The sequence below is a fragment of the Equus caballus genome, chromosome 8 (assembly GCF_041296265.1).
Source record: "Equus caballus isolate H_3958 breed thoroughbred chromosome 8, TB-T2T, whole genome shotgun sequence".
Taxonomy (NCBI): Eukaryota; Metazoa; Chordata; class Mammalia; order Perissodactyla; family Equidae; genus Equus; species Equus caballus.
In genome coordinates, this window is record NC_091691.1 from 78734540 (window position 1) to 78756829 (window position 22290).

Below are 22290 nucleotides of genomic sequence, written 5' to 3' on the forward strand. Positions count from 1 at the left end.
AGTATCTATTGATAAATATGTATTTATTGCCATTTTGTCACTTTTCCTTTTTTGGGGGTGTTTTAGTAGTTCCTCTCAGTTCCTTTCTTTTTCTCTTGCTCTCTTCCCTTGTGGTTTGATGGCTATCTTTAGTAATATGTTTGATTTCTTTTGTCTTACTTTTTTTTCCTGCTTGCTATAGGTTCCTGGTTTGTGGTTACCATGAGGATCCTATTTAATATACTATGGATATAACACTCTATGTTGAGTAGATATACTCTTTAGCTTGTAGGTAAAGAAAATTTTATTAAAATTAATTTCACCTTTTTAAACTTTTTAATGTGGCTTCTAGAAAATTTTAAATTACACAAAGCCTCTCATTTGTAACTTGTCTTCTATTTTTTTTTTTTTTAAGGAAGATTAGCCCTGAGCTGACATTCTCTGCTAATCCTCCTCTTTTTGTTAAGGAAGATTGGCCCTGAGCTAATAATATCCATGTCCATCTTCCTATACTTTATATGTGGGACGCATGCCACAGCATGGCCTGTTAAGCAGTACATAGGTCCGTGCCCAGGATGGGAAGTGAGTAACCAAAGCCAATCACAGGAACCTAACTGGTATGCTACATGGTGACCTTGTGTTCTATTTTTATTGGATAGTTCTGTTGTCCAATATAATTCTTGCCTATATGTGCAGAAGGGCCATTGAAGATCCCCTAAGAAATTCTTGTGTTTGAGATGCATGATGTGAAGAAGATCAAAGATGAGAAGGAATTCATGACTGGGGGATTAATTTGAGGTCTATATAAGGAAAGGCTGACTGTTTCCCTCATTCCTCCCTCATGATCCCCCCTGCAAGGAGATCAGCCAGAGCCAGGTATGGATCCTAAGGTCGGTGGTGAGGCAGACACTTGTATTCTAAAAAATGGTGTCAGGGTGCGCTAGAGGAACTGGTATGGGAAACAGGGCTACAGGATAAAGCTCTCCCCATCCTGGCATTGACAGTTTTCCCAATGTAATTGCTACTTGATATCCTATTCACCCCAAATCAAAGTGTGCCAACTGACTGACACTGCTGATGCACGCAGAGATCCCCATCAGCTTCCTTAAGGAATAATTGTTTAAAATACAGTTGAACAATCAGAGGTCACCAGATATTTGAGAAAAATTTGCATAAATGAGGGAGAAAGACCAAGATAGAGCAAATTAACATTATAGGGAACAGACATATTGGAGATCAAAAGAAAAAAAATTAAAACAAATAAAGCAACCCTAATTACTGTAGTATCTTCAGAGAGATTTAAGAAGATATTACAGCCATAAAACAGGAAGTGCCATTTTTAAAAAATGAACAATTAGATCTACTATCCTAACCTAAGATGCAACTATTGGGGGGAACTAGGTAAAGAGTGCACAGGAGTTCTCTCTACTGTCTTGGCCACTTCTGTAATATGAATCTGTAATGATTTCAAAATAAACAGTTACAAAAAACAAAAAAACTCAATTTGAAATAAGAAATAGCTCCACAAAATTGGAAAGTATATTTCAACCTAAATATAGTCATAGAAAGTTTTGAAGATAGAGTTGAGAAAATCTTTCTGATCATAAAGTTGAAAGAAAGAGTCAGGAAACATGAAATGTGTCCATGGAGGAGGAGAATAATATATTGTGAGATGTTAAAATTATTTATTTAGTCTTAATAATGTAAGCATTGTTTACTGGTTTTCAAATTTTGGAGTTAAGCCATAAACAAATCACAAATCAGGAAGTAAAATGTTCAGCCACAAAGGGATAAAGTCACAGGGGTCATAATTATGACTCAACCTTCTCTTCACTTTTCACACAACTATAGCAACATGGAGTTTTACCAGCATCCCAGCTCTTGTTTGGTTCTCTCATATTCTCTTTCTCTATCTTTTCCTCTTTCTCTCTCTAACTTTCTCTCTCTCTTTTCCTTCATCCCTCCCTCTCTATATCCATCCTCATATCCTTCTTTCATTCAAGTGGCAGTGAGACCTGAAGTTTTTGTCCCGTCTGAGAAGTTTTGGAGTTGTTAGCCTTGACCAGCTCTGTCCTGAGATGTAGAGAAGTTGTGGCGGGCAACATGGTAGAGGGCATGGATGTTTGTGTTATGGCTGGCTTTCTAGTTTAATCATTTTCCTTTAACTGTATTATATTTATCTGCATCAAACCATGCAGGTCAAACTTGGGTAGAGAAATTGTCCAAGGGATCCAGACCAACTCGAGACATTTCTGCACTGATATTTGGGACTCAAGCTAATAATCAAGACTCGCTTTACCTTTTCATATCCTTATTTCCTGCAAATTTTTCTCCCTTGTCCAAAGGAAGGGTGGTTGAGTCAGGGTTAAATATGAATATTTCTTGTTCAGTGACTCAATAAAATCATACAATCCCTTGATAATACTCCAGTTGCCCTCACCCTGCTCTTTTCCCCATTCCTCGGGTCACCAATGTCTATAACTCCTGATTTACTGCTTCTAGACCTACTGATGTTTATTACCCTGCCTGCCGGAACTCTATAAAATCCCACATGATTGGAAAGAGATGTTTGTGCCTCATTACCCATTTTTATTCCATTGCGTAAGAGATGGAGGTGATGCCAAGAAGGCCTAGAGCTGAGATAATCTAACTGGTGACATGAAGGAAGTTTGCAAGTATTTTCGTTAATATTGTCATAAGAATCCTCCTGTCTGTCAGAGTCAGGATTAGGGGTTTCATAGATACCACCTTCCTGAGAAATGTAGCTGTCCTCTCAGTTACTAATTCTAACCTGATGGCTTTACAAAACCCTAGTCTAAACCCCCATGGTATAATATCTCCCACTTCCAGTGTCTTTAGGAAATGCATATGTCCCTACACTACATGGGATGTGGGTGATTGTGTGGTCTAACAGCCTCATTTTACAGATGAGGAAGCTAAGACATAAAGAGAGTATGTGCTTTGCATAGGTTTCTAAGGATGGAATTGTAACTAGACTCCCAACCAGCTACACTTGCCAACATATATATACATTTTTCAAAATGGCAATATTTGTTAAAAAAAAAAAACCCTAATTCAGCAGTTCCTCAAAAATCAGAAAAGAGACTACTTGTAATGCTAAAAGTGTGGTAAGAAAAACTCTGATCTTATCTTTGTTTTACTGGGTTAACCTGACCCATTTTCTTTCCAATGGAAAGGGCTTCTTCATTAGATTCTCTTCTCTCTGTGGGGCAAGGGACCACTCCAGAACTCACATGGTTTTCTCAGACCTTCTTCTTTGCTTTAAACGTGAAAATTTCCGGTGGACAACCTAAGAAATTCTGATTCAAGAGATTGAGCCCAAGACCTTTTTTTTTTTTTTGAGGAAGATTAGCCCTGAGCTAACATCTGCTGTCAATCCTTCTCTCTTTGCTGAAGAAGACTGGCCCTGAGCTAACATCTGTGCACATCTTCCTCTACTGTTTATGTGGGACACCTGCCACAGCATGGCTTGACAAGCAGTGGGTAAGTCTGCACCCGGGATCTGAACTGGCGAACCCCAAACTGCCAAAGCGGAATGTGCAAACTTGACCGCTGTGCCGCCAGGCTGGCCCCGAGCCCAAGGCTTTTTAAATCATGTATTGCCAGATGATTCTGATACAAGAGTCTGTAAAGTATACTTTGAACAACTTTGCACTAGACTGTGAACTCAGTCAACATCTAAATCTACTAAATCTTATTCACATAAGCACACAGTGATAACCACACTATTTTTACAAGTGAAAATCAGTCATGCAGTCAGATAGGTGATTTGACAATGTGGGCAGAATATTTTTTTTATCTGGTATATATATTGACACACACGTAACAGACTCTCAATCAAAATTTATTGATAAAAGATTAGCACTAGGCTTTATCAACCAAATAGAGGGCGGCTTCTTAGTCCAGTCCATCGTCCTGGGTGAACGAAGTCCAGTTATCGTAGGCTTTGAAATATTGCTCCACAATCAGTCTCGAACTCCCTTCATTGGTTTCTTTCTATTTATCAAGCAGGTAATCAGTTCTGAAGGTTTGTCACTATATTGACAGGTCAATTTTTCTAATCCCTGGGGGCTATATAGTGGGAGATAGATAGAATATTTTGTCTGTTTTTCTCTTTGCCTACTTAAGACAGAGGTATTATTCAGAGCCCGATAGCGTATTCAAAGGGGAGACACAATGGAGCCAAATGACGAGGGCATAAATTTCACTCCTGTTACTTAGTGTGCTCCTGGGAACCTCAGTTTCCTCTGTTAAATTAAATTAGCTTCATTTATCTTTTGGAATTGATGTGAGATGTAAGGAGATAAGATGTTTTCTGATCATGCTCAATGCTATTTGCTCAGCAAATATTAATTTCACTCTCTTATTTTCCTCCCATCTTCTCCACCGTGTTGCTAAGTGTCCTCATCTATTGTGAATCATATTGACCTTGTATGACAGATCAGACGTACCTGAGTCTAGAGCATTTCTTCGATCACTGATTTATCCTTCATCTGTGTAGTGTTTGTTCTCATGGCAAATGGGATAGTGTGGTAGAAACTTCTAGTGGAACAATGGATATGGGCAGAAGGTAATATATTTTGGAGGCAGAGCTAACAGGAAAAACTGTTTGGATTTGATATGCGAACTTATAGAAGGAGAAGAACCAAGGATTAAACACCTAGTTTTGGACTCAGTTACTACATGGGTATTGGAGTCACTTAGTAAGATGGGAAAAAAGAAGGAACAAGAGGGGCAGGCCAGGTGGTGCAGCAGTTAAGTGTACACGTTCTGCTTCAGCGGCCAGGGGTTCTCCGGTTCTGATCCCGGGTGAGGACATGGCACTGCTTGGCACACCATGCTGTGGTAGGTGTCCCACATATAAAGTAGAGGAAGATGGGCATGGATGTTAGCTCAGGGCCAGTCTTCCTCAGCGAAAAGAGAAGGATCAGCAGCAGTTAGCTCAGGGCTAATCTTCCTAAAATAAAAAAGAAGAAACGAGAGTATCAGGAGGGAAAATAATAGAACCAAGAGTTACATCTTAGACATGCCAATTTTGAGATGCCCATTTTACCACCAAGTAAAGATGCCATATAGAGTTGATTTATGCATCTTAAGTTCAGGGCTAGACATATAAATTGGGCAATTGTAGGCATAGAAACTATATACAAAGCCATGCAACTGAATAAGATCATACTGGAAAAAACATCAATATAGAATATAGAAAAAGAAAGCCTACTACCAAACCCTGGTTATTCCAACATTTGGCAGTGGAGTAATGGAAAAGGAAGCAGCATAGATGACTGATAAGGCAGGCCCAGAGAGGCAGGAGGAAAACCAAGTGGGTAGCAGGAAGTCACAAGGATAAAGTGTTTCAAGAAGGGAAGAATCATCAAATGCATTGAGAGGATGTTGCATGAAGCAGCACAGAAAATAAGGATAACTGACAAAAGCAGTTTTAGTTGAACGGTGGAAATGAAAGACCATTTGGTATAAGTTGGGGAGAGAATGAGAGTGTCGTTTCTCTGATATGATGAGACATCGCTACATAAACACCGATCTGAAATGAAAGGACAGCCTTATTCTAAGTTTAGTAAGCTTTCTCAAACTCTACTTCCTCTAAAGTTAAAAGGTTGAACCACAGGTGACAAATGTTTATGCCTGATATCTTTTAAGACTTTATCAAATAAGCATAACCAGCTGTTTTTCCTTCTGCCTGATATCCAAGCAGCACAATTCCATCTTGATTGACAGGACACAAAGATGTGGCTAGCATTACACACATTCTGATCAAAAGCCCTGATCTGTGATGGTCCCTCTGTTGTTGCTTGGAAGTAGCTGACCTCACTATTACCTTTACATAAAGGAACTGAGAAGGTGTGACGGGAAAACCAAGGCCGAACTTCATTCAGGAAGAAGAGAGCCCAACTGTGTTTGACCTTTCAGATCAGAATCATATTTACTACGTTGCAAGAGAAAAGGAGTAATAGGAGATTGAATTTACACAAATCAAGAAGTCTTGAGTGGCCAAAAAATTGTCTTCTAATTTCAATGACTGTCATGTCTGTTTTAACATGTCTATGAGTCTTATGCATCATTGGATTTTATTTTGCTATTATGAAGCAAGAGATACAGAAAAGATACATTTATCAGGCTGTGGTGGCTATCTATTTATGGGTTGAATTTTCCTTCTGGTAGAAATTAATAAATGGTTAAGATGGAATATAGAAACTCTTGCCTTTAAATCAAATGTTTAATCTATTTCATATGGCCAGGACGTAAAAGAAACTAACAGCTAATTAGACCCAGACAAAAAGCTCAAGCCTTTTGTGTGTTCAACCTTTCCTTCTTTATTAGCTTGGCATTTAGGAAAATCTCCTCCTAACCTCAGCATGAATCATTTAGGACTTCTAGTCTCATTGCCTGAAACGTACACTGCACTTCCTGTCCCTAATTCTGGTCATGTTGTCACTATAGTGTAGAATTCCCTTGTCTCTCCTTCCTTTGAAGTTTATTGAAACTTTCCTTATGGTTTGGTACATAATCAATTTTTGTAAATATTCCATGTGTGCATGAAAAGGATATATAGTATAATTTCCAGTTGTTGGGTACAGTATTCAAGATATATACATATATGTAATTAATTGTGTAGTCAAAATCTTCTGTCCTTACTGATTTTGTTTGTTTAATTTTATCAATTCTTGAGAGAGGATTATTAAAATCTGCCATTAAAATATTGGCTTTGACAATTTCCTGGTAGTTATATCAGTTCTTACTATATACATTTTATGAAGTTTTATTAGTTGTATGGAATTTTAAACTTTATATCTCTCTTAGTATGGAATCTCATCAATATATTATGACCGTCTGTAGTATTAGTCATTTATTTTGTCTTCAGGACAATTGTGATTTATGTTAATATAGCTATACTAGACTTTTTGGGTAGTGTTTGCCTGGTACACATCTATTTTTAATCTTTTCAAATGTCCTTCTCCTGAGGTTATTGGTTATGATGATTTTTTTTTTAAAGATTGGCACCTGAGCTAACAACTGTTGCCGATCCTCTTTTTTTTTTTTTTCTGCTTTTTCTCCCCAAATCCCTGAAGTACATAATTGCATATTTTAGTTGTGGGTCCTTCTAGTTCTGGCATGTGGGACGCCGCCTCAACATGGCCCAATGAGTGGTACCATGTCTGTGCCCAGGATCCGAACCCTGGGCCACCAAAACGGAACGTGCAGACTTAACCACTTGGCCATGGGCCGGCCCCAGTTATGATGATTTTTGTAGTCTAATCTAACTGGAGATGTTACACATTTTCTTTGTTGTTATTGATATCTTTGGAGCTACAATCTAAAGTATATCTCCTTTCTATTTGCCTTGTTTCTGAATGTATCATTTTTGTTGGTTTTTCCTTTCTTGCTGTATTAATTAAGGGAACATTAGATTATACAATATATAAATTCCAAAATCTCAGTAGGTTAACATAATAGAAGTTTATCTATCACGGAAAGATGAAAAACAAGTGTTCCTGGCTTGTAGACTTTCTTCCAAGTGGTGATTTTAGGACTCTGCTGTCTTATATTTTTGATTCAAAATTACCAGAGAGGGGAAAAGGCATGGAGAATTAGTCATGAGAGGTTTTTATGAATCAGGTCAGGAAGTAGTCTGTCACTTCCATATTAAATTGAGCAGAATTCAGTCACATGGCCACACCTAACTATAAGGGAGGCTAGAAAATGTAATCTACCTGTGTGTGTCCAGAAATTCTAGTAAATAAGTTTGCTAAATACACAGCCAGTCTCTACCACATCTACCTTCTGTTGGATTCCACTCCTCCCCTCATTTTAAATCATATTCTTTACTTATTTGCAAATTATGAACACTATTTCAACTCTTTCATTTGTTACCCTATTTTTTAAGTATATAACAGCATTATTACCTATAGTCCCATGTTATACATTAGATCCCTAGAATTTATTTATCTTATAATTGGAAGTTTGTACACTTTGACCATCATCAACCCATTTCTGCCACCTCCAGCCTGGTACCTGCAACTCTATTCTGTTTCTAGGAGTTTGGCGTTTAGATTCTACATACAAATGAGGTCATACAATATTTGTCTTTCTCTGGCTCATTAATTTCACTTAGCGTAATGCCCTCAAAGTTCATCCATGTTCTCATCAATGGCAGGATTTCCTTCTTTCTCGTAGCTGAATAATATTCCATTGTGTGTGTGTGTGCATGTGTTTCATATCTTCTTTATTTGTAAATTCATTGATGGACACTTAGATTGTTTCCATATCTTGGCTATTGTGAATAATGCTGCAATCAACACGGGAATGTGGATATCTCTTCAAAATCCTATTTTCATTCCCTTTGGATATACAGCCAGAACTGAGATTGCTGGGCCATATGATAGTTCTATTTTTAATTTCTTGAGGAAACTCCATACTATTTTTCACAATGGCTGTACAAACTTTCATTCCACCAATAGAATACAAGTGATCCCTTTTCTCCGCATGCTTGCTAACACTTCTTATCTCTTGTCTTCTTGATGATAGCTATTGCAACAGTTGTGAGGTGATATCTCATTGTGGTTTTGATTTGCGTTTCCCTGATGATTAGAGATGTTGAGCACCTTTTCGTGTACCTGTTTGCCATTTTTATGTATTCTTTGTTAAAATGTATATTCAGGTCCTCTGCCCATTTGTTAACCAGGTTGTTTTTTTTCTATTGAGTTGTATAATTTCTTTACATATTTTGGATATTAACTCCTTATCAGGTATTTGATTTTCAAGTACTTTCTCCTATTCTATAGGTTGCCTTTTCATTTTGTTGATGGTTTCCTTTGCTGTGCAGAAGATTTTTAGTTTGATTTAGTCCCAGTTATTAACTTTTGCTTTTGTTTCTTCTGCTTTTGGTGTCATATCCAAAAAAATCATTGCCAAGACCAATGTCAAGGAGCTTTTTGTGAGTGGTGTAAGGTAGAAGTCCAGTTTCATTCTGCAGGTGGTTATCCAGTTTTCCCAGCAGCATTTATTGAAGAGGTTATCTTTCCCCATTGAGTATTCTTTGTTCCTTTGTCAAATGTTAGTTGACAGTATTTGTGAGGGTTTATTTCTGGGCTCTTCTGTTCCAGTGGTCTAAATGTCTATTTCTATGCCAATACTATACTGTTTTGATTACAATAGCTTTTAGTATAGTTGAAATCAGGAAATGTGATGACTCCAGCTTTGTCCTTCTTCCTCAGGATTTCTTTGGCTCTTCAGTGTCTTTTGTGGTTCCAAACAAAGTTTAGGATTGTTTTTCCTATATCTGTGAAAAATTCCTTGGAATTTTGATAGAGATTACATTAAACCTACTGATGGCTTTGGATAGTATGGACTTTTTAACAACATTAGTTCTTCCAATCCATGAACGTGGGATATCTTTCCTTTGTTTGTGTCAGCTTCAGTTTATTTTGTGAAAGTCTTATAATTTTCAGGATATAGATCTTTCACCTCCTTGCTTAAATTTATTCCTAAGTATTTTATCCTTCTTGATGCTATTTTGAATGGGATTTTTTATTTCTTTTTTAGATGTTTTGTAGAGAAATTCAACTGATTTTTTGTTGACTTTATATCCTGCAACTTTACTGCATTTGTTGAATGATTCTAACATTTATTTTGGTGAAGTGTTTAGGATTTTCCATATGTAAGATCATATCATCTGCAAAGATAGACATTTTACTCCTTCTTTTCCAATTTGGATGCCTTTTATTTTTTTTATTGTCTGAGTGTTCTGGGTAGAACTTCTAGTACTATGTCGAATAGAAGTGGTGAGAGTGGGCAAACTTGTCTTGTTCTTGATCTTAGAGGAAAAGCTTTCAACATTTCAACATTGAGTATGATTGAGTATGATGTTAGCTGATCTTTAATGTTGGAAGAACAACTTTATTGGGAAAAATATTCTTGCTTGACGGTTTCTTTCTTTCCGTGCTTTGACTATATCATTCCATTCTCTCCTGGTCTGTAAGGGCTCTGCTGAAAAATCCACTGACAGCCTTGGGGTGGGGAGGGTCCCTTTTATGAAAGAAACCTTTTTCTCTTGTTCCTTTTAAAATTCTCTGTTTAAAATTTGATTTTAGATAGTTTTATTATAATTTGTCTCAGAGCAGATCATTTTGGATTGCAATTTTGGGGTGATCTATTGGCTTCATGAACTTGGATGTCCAAATTTCTCCCTAGATTTTGGAAGTTCTCAGCCATTATTTCTTTAAATAAACTTTCCACTCCTTTCTCCCTCTCTTTTCCTTCTGGGACTCCAAGAATTCATACATTGTTTCTTTTAATGGTGTCCTGTAAATCCTGTAGATTTCTTCATTTCTTTTAATTATTTTTTCTTTTTACTTTTCTGATTGGATAATTTTATTTGAGTTGTTTTCGAGCTCACTGATTCTTTCTTCTGATTGATAAAGTCTGATTTTGAAGTTCTCCATTGAATTCTTTGGTTAAGTCATTGTATTCTCCAGCTCCACAATTTCTGTTTGGTTCTTTTTTATGTTCTCTATGTCTTTGTTGAACTTTTAACTTTGTTCTTGTATTGTTTTCTTGATATCATTCAGTTGTTTATCTTTTAGCTCTCTGAGCATGTTTAGGACAATGATTTTGAATTCTTGCTTGGGCAATTTCTGAATCTCCATTTTTGAGGGGGGCAGTTACTGAAGGTTTACCGTGTTCCTTTGGTGGATTCATGTTTCCCTGATTCTTTATGATGTCTGTAGCCTGTGTACCTGTCTGCACATTGGAAGAAGCAGTCACCTCTTCTAGACTTTATGGACTGACTTTGCTAAGGAAGACTTTCATTTGCATGTGGGGGCATGCTAGAGCATGCTGTGACCCTGGGTCTAGTGGTGTAGAGTACCAAGTGTAGGGGCATACAGCAGCACTGGGTCCAGAAGGGCATGATGTCTCTTCAGCTCAGGCTGCCAGTATCCACAGCATTGACGACTTAGAGGTCTTTGGCAAGTACTGTGGGGGATCCACAGCGTCTGCAAGAGCTGCTAGAGTCATCAGCAGTATCTCCAGGTCCAGCAGCTAAGAACCAGGGCAGGCAGCAGTAGTGGCTGGAGCCAATAATGTGCACATACTTAGCTGCAGATACCAGCTGCAGATGCCTATGTAGTGTCAGGTGCTGGTTGCAGACACGTGTGTAGTAGTGGTGGCCAGGGCAAGCAGCAAGGGCTGGGGCCAATTATAGGCTCACTTGCAGCTTTAGGGGCCCTGGCTGTCAGACTGCACTACCATGGCTGCTAGGTCTCCCCACAGGCACATAACAGTAGAGGCTGGTGACAGGGATTGGGCACAGGGCATACACATGCACAGCTTGAGGAGTTAGCTGCAGGTGAACACAGCGGTGCAGGCCAGTGACAGAAGGTAGGGCCTAATCCAAGCCCACCAGCAGCTGTGGCCCAGGCTGTTGATGTGCTCTCCCATAGCTGAACAGTTCCCCGCTGGGCATGCACAATGCAGTGGAGGCTGGTGACGGGTGTCAGGCCTGAGGCATGCAAGTAAACAGCTGGAGGGGCTAACCCTGAGTTCATGCACGGTGGTGGGGTCAGCCGTGGTGGTCTAGACTGGTATCTTGCACTCACACAGTTGCAGATGCTTGGGCTAGCTGCTCATGTGGTTCCTGGGCTCTGGTGGGGGGGGGGGGGGGGGAGGGGAGGGAGAAAACAGGCAGGGACTCAGGTGACTGGCATCAGCAAACACAAATACCTGTGGGATAAAAGCTGGTGAAATTTGCAGAGGCACACAGCCGCTGTGCTGACTGTTTCTTTTTTCAGTGGCAAAATATGCTGGATTTGTCTGCAGAGCATCAGGTCATTGTGAACTGTGTTTGATCCTGCTATATGGCTGCTATTAGTAGACTTTGATTTCTAATGCTTTTCATGCTAGCCCACATTTGGTTTTCACCAATTCATTAAAAAATTTTAGTTGAATTCTTCTTACCAGAATGTATGACATCTTGAGGAATCAAACCCAAGCAAGCAAATGTTTGCAAGTGTTCCAAGTCCTTGTGTTCCATTTCTATTTGGAGGTGGCTGTCTTTCCTTAGAGTTTTGGTTGTCTGCTTGCCCAGTAACATCAGCTCTCTGATAACTTTGAGCAAAGTTGTGAATTTGCCATTGTCCAGTGAGTCTTATTGTTGTTGTAAAACTGGGAGTGACTTTTTTTTCCCAATTTGTACATAGTTAGCAGAAGTCAGAAGTCTCACCTTTATTCTTATTTTTCTTTTTCTCTCCAAAGCCCCCAGGTACATAGTTGTGTATTTTTAGCTGTGGGTCCCTGTAGTTGTGGCATGTGGGACGCCACCTTAGCATGGCCTGATGAGCAGTGCAATGTCCGCGCCCAGGATTCAAACTGGTGAAACACTGGGCCGCTGAAGCAGAGGGCGCAAACTTAACCACTTGGCCAAGGGGCCGGCCCCTCATCTTTATTCTTGAAAGATTTTTTTGATGCTGAACTGAGAATAATTTATCTAAACTTCTAAAACCCATATTATCAGTAAAATTAGCCTCTTTCTCCTTGCTTACTCAAAATTCTACTCGTTCTATTAAGGCCCAGTTCAAATACGAGTTTTTTAATGAATTTCATTCTGTTACTTTGAGTCAATTATGTTTTCCTCCATCTGACACAAGTATATTTCTCTTAAATGTATCATTTGTAATTTTCTGTCTTATAGTAAAATTTGTAGTTTTTATGTTAATATCGCCTTCTAAATAGACTCTTTTTTTTATTGAGTTCATAATAGTTTGCATCATTGTGAAATTTCAGTTGTACGTTATTTCTTGTCCATCACCACACAAGTGCTCCCATTCACCTGCTGTTTCCACCCCCCTAACCCCCTTCCCCTGGTAACCACTGAACTGTTTTCTTTGTCCATGTGTTTGTTTATATTCCACATATGAGTGAAATCATATGGTGTTTGTCTTTCTCAGTCTGGCTTATTTCACTTAGCATAATCCCCTCCAGGTCCATCCATGTTGTTACACATGGGATGATTTTTGTCTTTTCTTATGGCTGAGTAGTATTCCATTGTATATATACCACATCTTCTTTATCCAATCAATGGTCGATGGGCATTTGGATTATTCCATGTCTTGGCTATTGTGAACAGTGCTACAATTAACATAGGGGTGCATATGTTACTTTGGATTGTTGATTTCAAATTGTTTGGGTGATACCCAGTAGTGGGATAGCTGGGTCTTATGGTATTTCTGTTTTATTTTTTTGAGGAATCTCCATACTGTTTTCCATAGTGGCTGCACCAGTTTGCGTTCCTACCAGCAGCGTATGAGGGTTCCCTTTTCTCCACATCCTCTCCAATGTTTGTTATTTTTAGTCTTAGTGATTATAGCCATTTTAACAGGCATAGGGTGGTGTCTTAGTATAGTTTTGATAATTTCCCTGATGATTAGTAATGTTGAACATCTTTTCATGTGTTTATTGGCCATCTGTACATCTTCTTTGGAAAAATATCTGTTTATATTCTCTGCTCATTTTTTGATTGGACTGCTGATTTTTTTTGTTCAGTTGTGTGATTTCCTTATATATTATGGAGATTAACTCCTTGTCAGATATATTATTGCAACTATATTCTCCCAGTTGGTGGGTTGTCGTTTTGTTTTGATCCTAGTTTCTTTTGCTTTGCAGAAACTCTTTAATCTGATGAAATCTCACTTTATTTTTTCTTTTGTTTCCCTTGCCTGAGAAGACATGGTATTTGAAAACATCCTTTTAAGTTCAATGTCAAAGAGTGTACTACCTATCTTTCAGGTTTCAGGATTTATCTTCAAGTCTTTGATCCATTTTGAGCTTATTTTTGTGTATGGCGTGAGATACTGGTCTACCTTCATTCTTTTGCATGTGGATGTCCAGTTTTCCAAACACCATTTATTGAAGAGACTATCTTTTCTCCATTGTATGTTCTTGGCAACTTTGTTGAAGATTAGCTGTCTGTAGATGTGCAGCTTTATTTCTGGGCTTTCAGTTCTATTCTATTGATCTGAGTGCCTGTTTTTGTACCAGTATCATACTGTTTTGATTACTATGGCTTTGTAGTACATTTTGGAAGTCAAGGATTGTGGTGCCTCTAGCTTTGTTCTTTTTTCTCAGTATTGCTTTAGCAATTTTGAGTCTTTGATTGCTCCCTATGAAGTTTAGGATTCTTTGTTCTATTTCCATGAAGAATGTCATTGGGACTCTGATTGGGATTGTGTTGAATCTGCAGATTGTTTTGGTTAAATTTATTCCTAGATATTTTATTCATTTGTTGCGATTGTAAATGGAATTGTATTCTTGAGTTCTCTTTCTGTAAGTTCATTATTAGAGTATAGAAATGCAACTGATTTTTGTAAGTTGATTTTGTACCCTGCAACTTTGCTCTAGTTGTTATTTCCAATAGTTTTCCGACGGATTCGTTAGGGTTTTCTATATATAAGATCATGTCATCTGCAAACAGCGAGAGTTTCACTTCTGCACTCCCTATCTGGATTCCTTTTGTCTCTTTCTCTTGCCTAACTGTTCTGGCCAAAACCTCCAGTACTGTGTTGGATAAGAGTGGTGATAGTAGACATCCTTGTCTTCTTCCTGTTCTCAGAGGGATAGTATTCAATTTTTCCACATTGAGTATGATATTGGCTGTGGGTTTGTCATATATGGTCTTTATTATGTTGAGATAATTTCCTTCTATCCCCATTTTGTTAAGAGTTTTTATCATAAATGGCTGTTGGATCTTCTCAGATGCTTTCTCTGCATCTATTGAGATGCTTGTGTCGTTTTTATTCCTCATTTTGTTAATGTGGTGTATCACATTGATTGATTTGCAGATGTTAAACCATCCCTGTGTCCCTGGTATAAATTCCACTTGATCATGATGTATGATCTATTTGATGTATTGCTGTATTCAGGTTGCCAATATTTTGTTGAGGATTTTTGCATCTGTGTTCATCAGCGATATTGGCCTGTAGTTCTCCTTTTTTGTGTTGTCCTTGTCAGGCTTTGGTATCAGAGTGATGTTGACTTTGTAGAATGTGTTAAGAAGCATTCCATCTTCCCTAATTTTTTGGACTAGCTTAACAAGGATAGGTATTAAATCCTCTCTGAAAGTTTGGTAGAATTATCCAGGGATGCCATCTGGTCATGGGCTTTTATTCTTTGGAATGCTTTTGATTATTGTTTCAATCTCTTTACTTGTGATTGGTCTGTTCAAATTCTCTATTTCTTCTTGATTCAGCTTTGTGAGGTTGTAAGAGTCTAAGAATTTATCCATTTCCTCTAGATTGTCCATTTAGTTGGCATATAGCTTTTCGTAGTATTCTCTTAGAATCCATTGTATTTCTGTGGTATCCGTTGTTATTTCTCCTCTTTCATTTCTAATTTTATTTATCCGAGCTTTCTCTCTTTTTTTCGTTGTAAGTCTGGCTTGGGGTTTGTCAGTTTTGTTTATCTTCTCAAAGTGCCAGCTCTTTGTTTCATTGATCTTTTCTACTGACTTTTTTGTTTCAATATCATTTATTTCTGCTCTGATTTGTATTATTTCTCTCCTTCTGCTGACTTTAGGCTTTGTTTGTTCTTCTTTTTATAATTCCATTACGTGTAGTTTGCGATTGCTTATTTGGGGTTTTTCTTGTTTGTTAAGGTGAGCCTGTATTGTGATAAATTTCCCTCTTAATACCGTTTTTGCTACATCCCATATGAGTTGGTATGGTATGTTTCCATTTTCATTTATCTCAAGTTACTTTTTGATTTCTCCTTTAGTTTCTTCAGTGATCCACTGGTTGTTCAATAGCATGTTGTTTAGACTCCACATCTTTGATCCTTTCTCAGCTTTTTTCTTGTAATTAATTTCTTGCTTCATAGCATTGTGATAGGAAAAGATGCTTGTTATCATTTAAATTTATTGAGGCTTACCTTGTTTCCCAACATATGGTCTATGCTTGAGAAGGCTCCATGTGTACTTGAGAAGAATGAGTATTCTGCTGCTTTTGGATGGAGTGTTCTATATATGTCTATTAAGTCCAACTGGCCTAGCTTTTCCTTTAATTCCACTGTTTCCTTATTGCTTCTCTGTCTGGATGATCTATCCATTGATGTGAATGGCATGTTGAGGTCCCCAACTATTATTGTGTTATTATTAATATCTTCTTTTCGGTTTGTTAGTAGTTGCTTCATGTACTTTATCGCTCCTGTGTCGAGTGCATAGATATTTATGTGTTATGTCTTCTTTGTGGAGTGCCCCTTTAATCCTTATATACTGCCCCTCTTTTTCTCTCTTTACCTGTCTTGAAGTCTACTTTGTCTGACATAAGCATTGTGACGCCTGCTTTCTTTTGTTTGCCATAAGCTTGGAGTATTGTCTTCCATCTCTTCACTCTGAGCCTGTGTTTGTCATTGGAGCTGAGAAGTGTTTCCTGGAAGCAGCATATTGTTGGGTCTTGTTCGTTAATCCATCTCACCACTCTGTGTGTTTTTATTGGAGAATTAAATCCATTTATGTTTAGGGTGATTATCAATAAATGAGGGATTAATGTTGCCATTTTATCACACATTTTCTGGTTCTCCCTCATTTCCTGTGTTTGTTGTCCCATGTTCTTTGGTCTACCAATTGAATTATATAGTTTTTTATGTTGTATGTCTTTGTTTTCTCCCTATTTATTATTTGTGTCTCTGTTCTGCTTTTTTAGTTAGTGGTTACCATGTGGTTTGTATTTGAAATCTCGTAGATAAGATAGTCCATTTTCCGATGGCCTCTTATTTCCTTAGACTAAACTGACTCAGTCTCTTTCCTCTTCCGCAGACTCAGTTGTTTTTCTCACATCTTACTCCACCTTGTGTTGTGAGTTTGTGATTAAAATGACAAGATTATCTTTGTTTTTGATGTTTTCCTTCCCTTTATCTTTAATACTATTCTTGAGTATTTGCTAACCTGTTCTTATGTATAGCTACAATTTTCTGATTTTGTCTACCTATTTATCTCCTTACTCTGTGCTTTGTAACCCCTTTCTCCCTTTTCTTTTTCAGGTATGAGGGCCTTCTTGAAGATTTCTTGTTGGGGGGGTCTCATGGCTACGAACTCCCTTAGCTTTTGTTTATCTACAAAAGTTTTTATTTCTCCATCATATCTGAAGGATATTTTCACTGGATAGAGTATTCTTGGCTGAAAGTTTTTGTCCTTCAAAGATTTGAATATGTCATTCCAGTCTCTCCTAGACTGGAAGGTTTCTCCAGAGAAATCTGCTGAAAGCCTGATGGGGATTCCTTTGTAGGTTATTTTCTTCTGCCCTGCTGCCCTTAGTATTTTTTTATTTGTTGTCCACTTTTGCCAGTTTCACTATTATATGTCTTGTGGTAGGTCTTTTTACATTGACATATTTAGGAGATCTGGTAGCCTCTTCCACATGAATTTCCATCTCCTTCACTAGGTTTAGGAAGTTCTCTGCTATTATTTCTTTGAACAAGCTTTCTGCTCCATTGCTCCATTCTCCTTCTCTTCTCCCTCTTGAATACATATAATTCTTATGTTGCATTTCTTAATTGAGTTGGATATTTCTCAGAGACTTTCTTCATTTCTTTTCAGTCTTAGTTCTCTCTCCTTCACTATCTGGACCATTTCAGCACATATCTATCCTCGATTATGCTGATTCGCTTCTCTATGTTATCTGCTTGAGCATTCAGGGAATCCGTATTTTGTTTTATCTCATTGATTGTGTCTTTCATCTCCAATATTTCTGATTGATTCTTCTTTATAGTTTCAATCTCTTTTGTGAAGTAGCTCCTGAACTTGTTGGATTGTTTCTCTACATTCTCTTTTAACTCATTGAGTTTTCTGATGACAACTATTTTGAATTCTCTGTCATTTAGATTACATATTTCTGTGTCTTCAGGACTGATTTCTGGCTACTTGTCATTTTCTCTCTAGTCTGGAGATTTAATATAATTTTTGATACTGCTAGAGGGCATGGCTTTGTTGCACATCATGGTATTGTTTGGTCGCAGTTACCACCTATCACCACTGGGTGGGTGTCAAGAGCCGTTTATTCCGAGCCCTCCACATTCCACTGAGATCCCAGGCACTGGAGCTAGTGCTGGGTGGGTGGTGGGGGGCGGGGCACTTTATTCTACGTGCTCTTGGGGTTTTATCACTTTGTTCTCACTATCTACTTTCCTGGGGTGTTGGCTTAATGAGGTCACCCCTGCATTAGCTTTCACCTCAGTAGCTTTCCCCTAGGCTGTGATGGCCCTCAGGAATCTTTGCTGTTCCCACAAACGAATGTTCCCTACCCCATTCCTTCCCTCTCAGGGGCCGGCTGTGGTCCTGGATCACAGTCTTTTTGGGAGTGAAGTTTTCTCTTACCCCGTTCCACCTCCTCCGAGGGGAACTCCAGCCTCTCCACCCTCTGTCATTGGCTGCCTGAGTCTCTCAGATGTCTTTTGTGTTGTGTTTGGATGTCCTCTGTTAGAGTATGAATGTCTTTTTCATTGTATGGTGGAGGGGAGAGATTACTGGGATAGCTCACTCCACCATGATGCTGATATCACTCACCTGGATAGACTGACTCTTTTTTTTTTTTTTTTTTTTTTGAGAAAGATTAGCCCTGAGCTAACTGCTGCCAATCCTCCTCTTTTTATTTCTGAGGAAGACTGGCCCTGAGCTAACATGCATGCCCATCTTCCTCTACTTTATGTGTGGGACGCCTACCACAGCATGGCTTGCCAAGTGGTGCCATGTCTGCACCTGTGGTCTGAACTGGTGAACCCTGGGCTGCCAAAGTGGAATGTGCACACTTAACTGCTGAGCCGCTGGGCCAGCCTCTAGACTGACTCTTGAAGGCAGGAAGCTATGTTTTACATCATCATTCTCATAGTAAGTGGAATGGCACACATTAAATATTTAATATATTTTGAATAACTAAATGGATTGATGAATGAATGAATGAATAAAGCAGTTGTATAGGTTTGGCACTAGCAGATAAAACTCAATTCAAGAGACATATTGAGCACCTAATATATCATGCTTGTTGCTAAGGGCTAAGTAAATTGAAATACATGAAACAAACTCCTTAAAGATAGGCATTGCACTTTCATTCTTCAAAATGATGTTTATTTAGTGGTGGGAAGATGCAAGATTTCTTTGAAAGAGAAGAGCGTATATAAAAATATGGCTGTGGGGCTGGCCCCGTGGCCGAGTGGTTAAGTTCACATGCTCCGCAGCAGGTGGCCCAGTGTTTCGTTGGTTTGAATCCTGGGTGCAGACATGGCACTGCTCATCGAACCATGCTGAGGCAGCATCCCACATGCCACAACTAGAAGGACCCACAATGAAGAATATACAACTATGTACTGGGGGGGCTTTGGGGAGAAAAAGGAAAAAAAAAATGGCTGTGATCAATGAAAGATTCATAATGATTTACAGAAGAAATAAAGATTCTGGAGGGTCATCTCTTCATCGTTGAGATTTATATTGTGCATGTCAGCCATTCTCCTTCACAACACATTATTGGTATAATGCTAGACTAGATGGGCCAAGGGTCATTCTTGTGTATGCACACAAGTATCTGTGTGATTTTACAAGCCAAGAAGAATTGTTATACTACTCTTATCCCAGCATTCCAAAAACATATTGGTGATTATGGAATGGGTTATTTTTGACTTATAACAGCTATACAAGAAACATCCTACTTTTGTACATAATGCATTCTTAATAATGTGTATCAAAGTTGATTGTATAATCATTAAACAACACATTTACATATTATAAGAGTAGGGGGTAGTGGACCCAGGCAGAGAGAGATAAAATATCCTCAATTATATTTTGCCTTTTATGCAAATCTCTGATTTGTTTCTGGAATTTCAAATATGTTCTTGTTTGTTATCATCTATTCACAACTGAACAAACAGTTGACTGGCATGAGCCCAATGAGTATCTCGTTGATTTACCACTTTTGGCACTCAGAGTGATTTCCATCTTTGTCTCAACTATATTGTGTTTATGAGATCTACACTTCTTGTATCAGCATTTTCATCTTCCACTTGCTTTTATAAAATAATGAGGACAGAAGGCAATAAAATATTCAAAACTCTCAAACATTGCTGTACAAATATGCTGCCAACAGTGTACCACTGGTTGGCAGTCAGAAACTCTATGTGCTACCTGAACATTTTAGCTTATCAGCAATGTATAGAAGGCCAAATTTAGCATATAAAATCTAGTTTGGGTTGTTGAAGAATGTGAAAATGAATGGGTTCTATGAAAACAGACTGAGCATAAGTCAAGGAAAACCTCTAGCTAGAATTGGGCCCCTTAAGTCTTTTCTTTGACTTGTGCATGAAGCAAAAAGTGGGCCTCATCTTTTCGGAGCCATGGATCTCTCCTAAGGGATATACTACATTTGATAACTCTCTGAGCATCTAGAAAGGAAAGTTCTCAGAGTCGCACGTCAAGATTGGCAAAATAATAATAATAGTAATAATTCTAATAGTAATAGTAATGTACCAATAATGTTCACATGGGCATTCATTAATTATTCTTTTTTGGGTATGTTTGAAATTTTATATTAAAAACAAGTTAAATAAATTGCAAGGATAAGATTATTCCTCTCATTGACAGGTGAAGTTTTTTCCCATCTTCATCCAAGGTCTTATACCTAGCTTGCAATTTCAGTCCATATATGTATACCCCTAAGCAATGTCTTTAAGTTGTGTGAGGCTGGGCAATATTAAGGTTCTGATAAGGTTTGTCTTTCCAGTTCTCAGATTTCTTTCTTTCTTTCTTTTTTCTTTTGGCTTTATGCCTTTGAGATTTTCTATCTCCTTTCTGAAAAATCTGCTCTTGGGAAAAGATGTGTGATTCATCATTGACCCTTTGATTGAACCCAAGTCAGTATGATACTTCTGCAAGTTAATTTTATAGTTTTATTTCTCATTACCATGTAAAAATATTAGAGGAATTTTTGTTGTCAGATAAGCAAGAGATCTGGCATTTGAAAAAATTGTGAATAAGTTTATTTATACATGAGAAGAAACTACTGGTCCCTTGACTTTATACCAAAAATGTCATTTCTGTATACTAGCAGCCACAGGGACAGATGATCCTCATCAGCTTTTTTCTTCTTCCTGGCCCTGGCCTCAGACTTTGACACAGTAAGGACCCTGTGACATGGTCTGTATGTAGACTTATGGAGAATTTATTCGTCCACCACTCCTCATAAATGACACTGAGTAAATCTGTGGTCTCATGAAGAGACCACTGGAATGAATCAAAGTATTAGAGTTGTAGTCCACATTCGATCATTAAACTAGTATGAGATTTGGAGCAAATTATATTCCATCTTTGAGACTTAGTTTTCCCATAAGAAAATAAGTATAGAGGACTAAATTCAGCATTTTCAATCTTGGAAGTTGAAATCCTTTGGAATCCAGGAGGAACTTTTTTTTTTTTTTTTTTTTTTTTAAAGATTTTATTTTTTCCTTTTTCTCCCCAAAGCCCCCCGGTACATAGTTGTGTATTCTTCGTTGTGGGTTCTTCTAGTTGTGGCATGTGGGACGCTGCCTCAGCGTGGTCTGATGAGCAGTGCCATGTCCGCGCCCAGGATTCCAACTAATGAAACACTGGGCCGCCTGCAGCGGAGCGCGTGAACTTAACCACTCGGCCACGGGGCCAGCCCCCAGGAGGAACTTTTAAAAAATGCTAAAATCTGAGCTTTATCCCTGGGTATCCTGATTTATTTTCTTTTATTAAAAGAATTTATTGAGGTATAATTGACGTGCCACATTATTTTAGTTTCAGGTGTACAACATAATGTTTCAATATTTGTATATATTGTGAAATGATCACCAAAATAAGTCCAGTTAAAATCCACCAACATAGGGGCTGGCCCCGTGCCCGAGTGGTTAAGTTCGTGCGCTCCGCTGCAGGCGGCGCAGTGTTTCGTTGGTTCGAATCCTGGGCGTGGACATGGCACTGCTCATCAAACCAAGCTGAGGCAGCGTCCCACATGCCACAACTAGACAATTAGTAGGACCTACAACGAAGAATATACAACTATGTACCGGGGGGCTTTGGGGAGAAAAAGGAAAAAAATAAAGTCTTTAAAAAAAGGAAAAAAAAATCCATCACCATACATAGTTACAATTTTTTTTCCTGTGATGAGGGGTTTTAAGATTTACTCTCTTAGCAACTTTCAAATATGCAATATGGTGTTATTAACTATAATCACCATGGTGTACATTACATCCCCAGGACTTATTTATTTTATAGCTGGAAGTTTG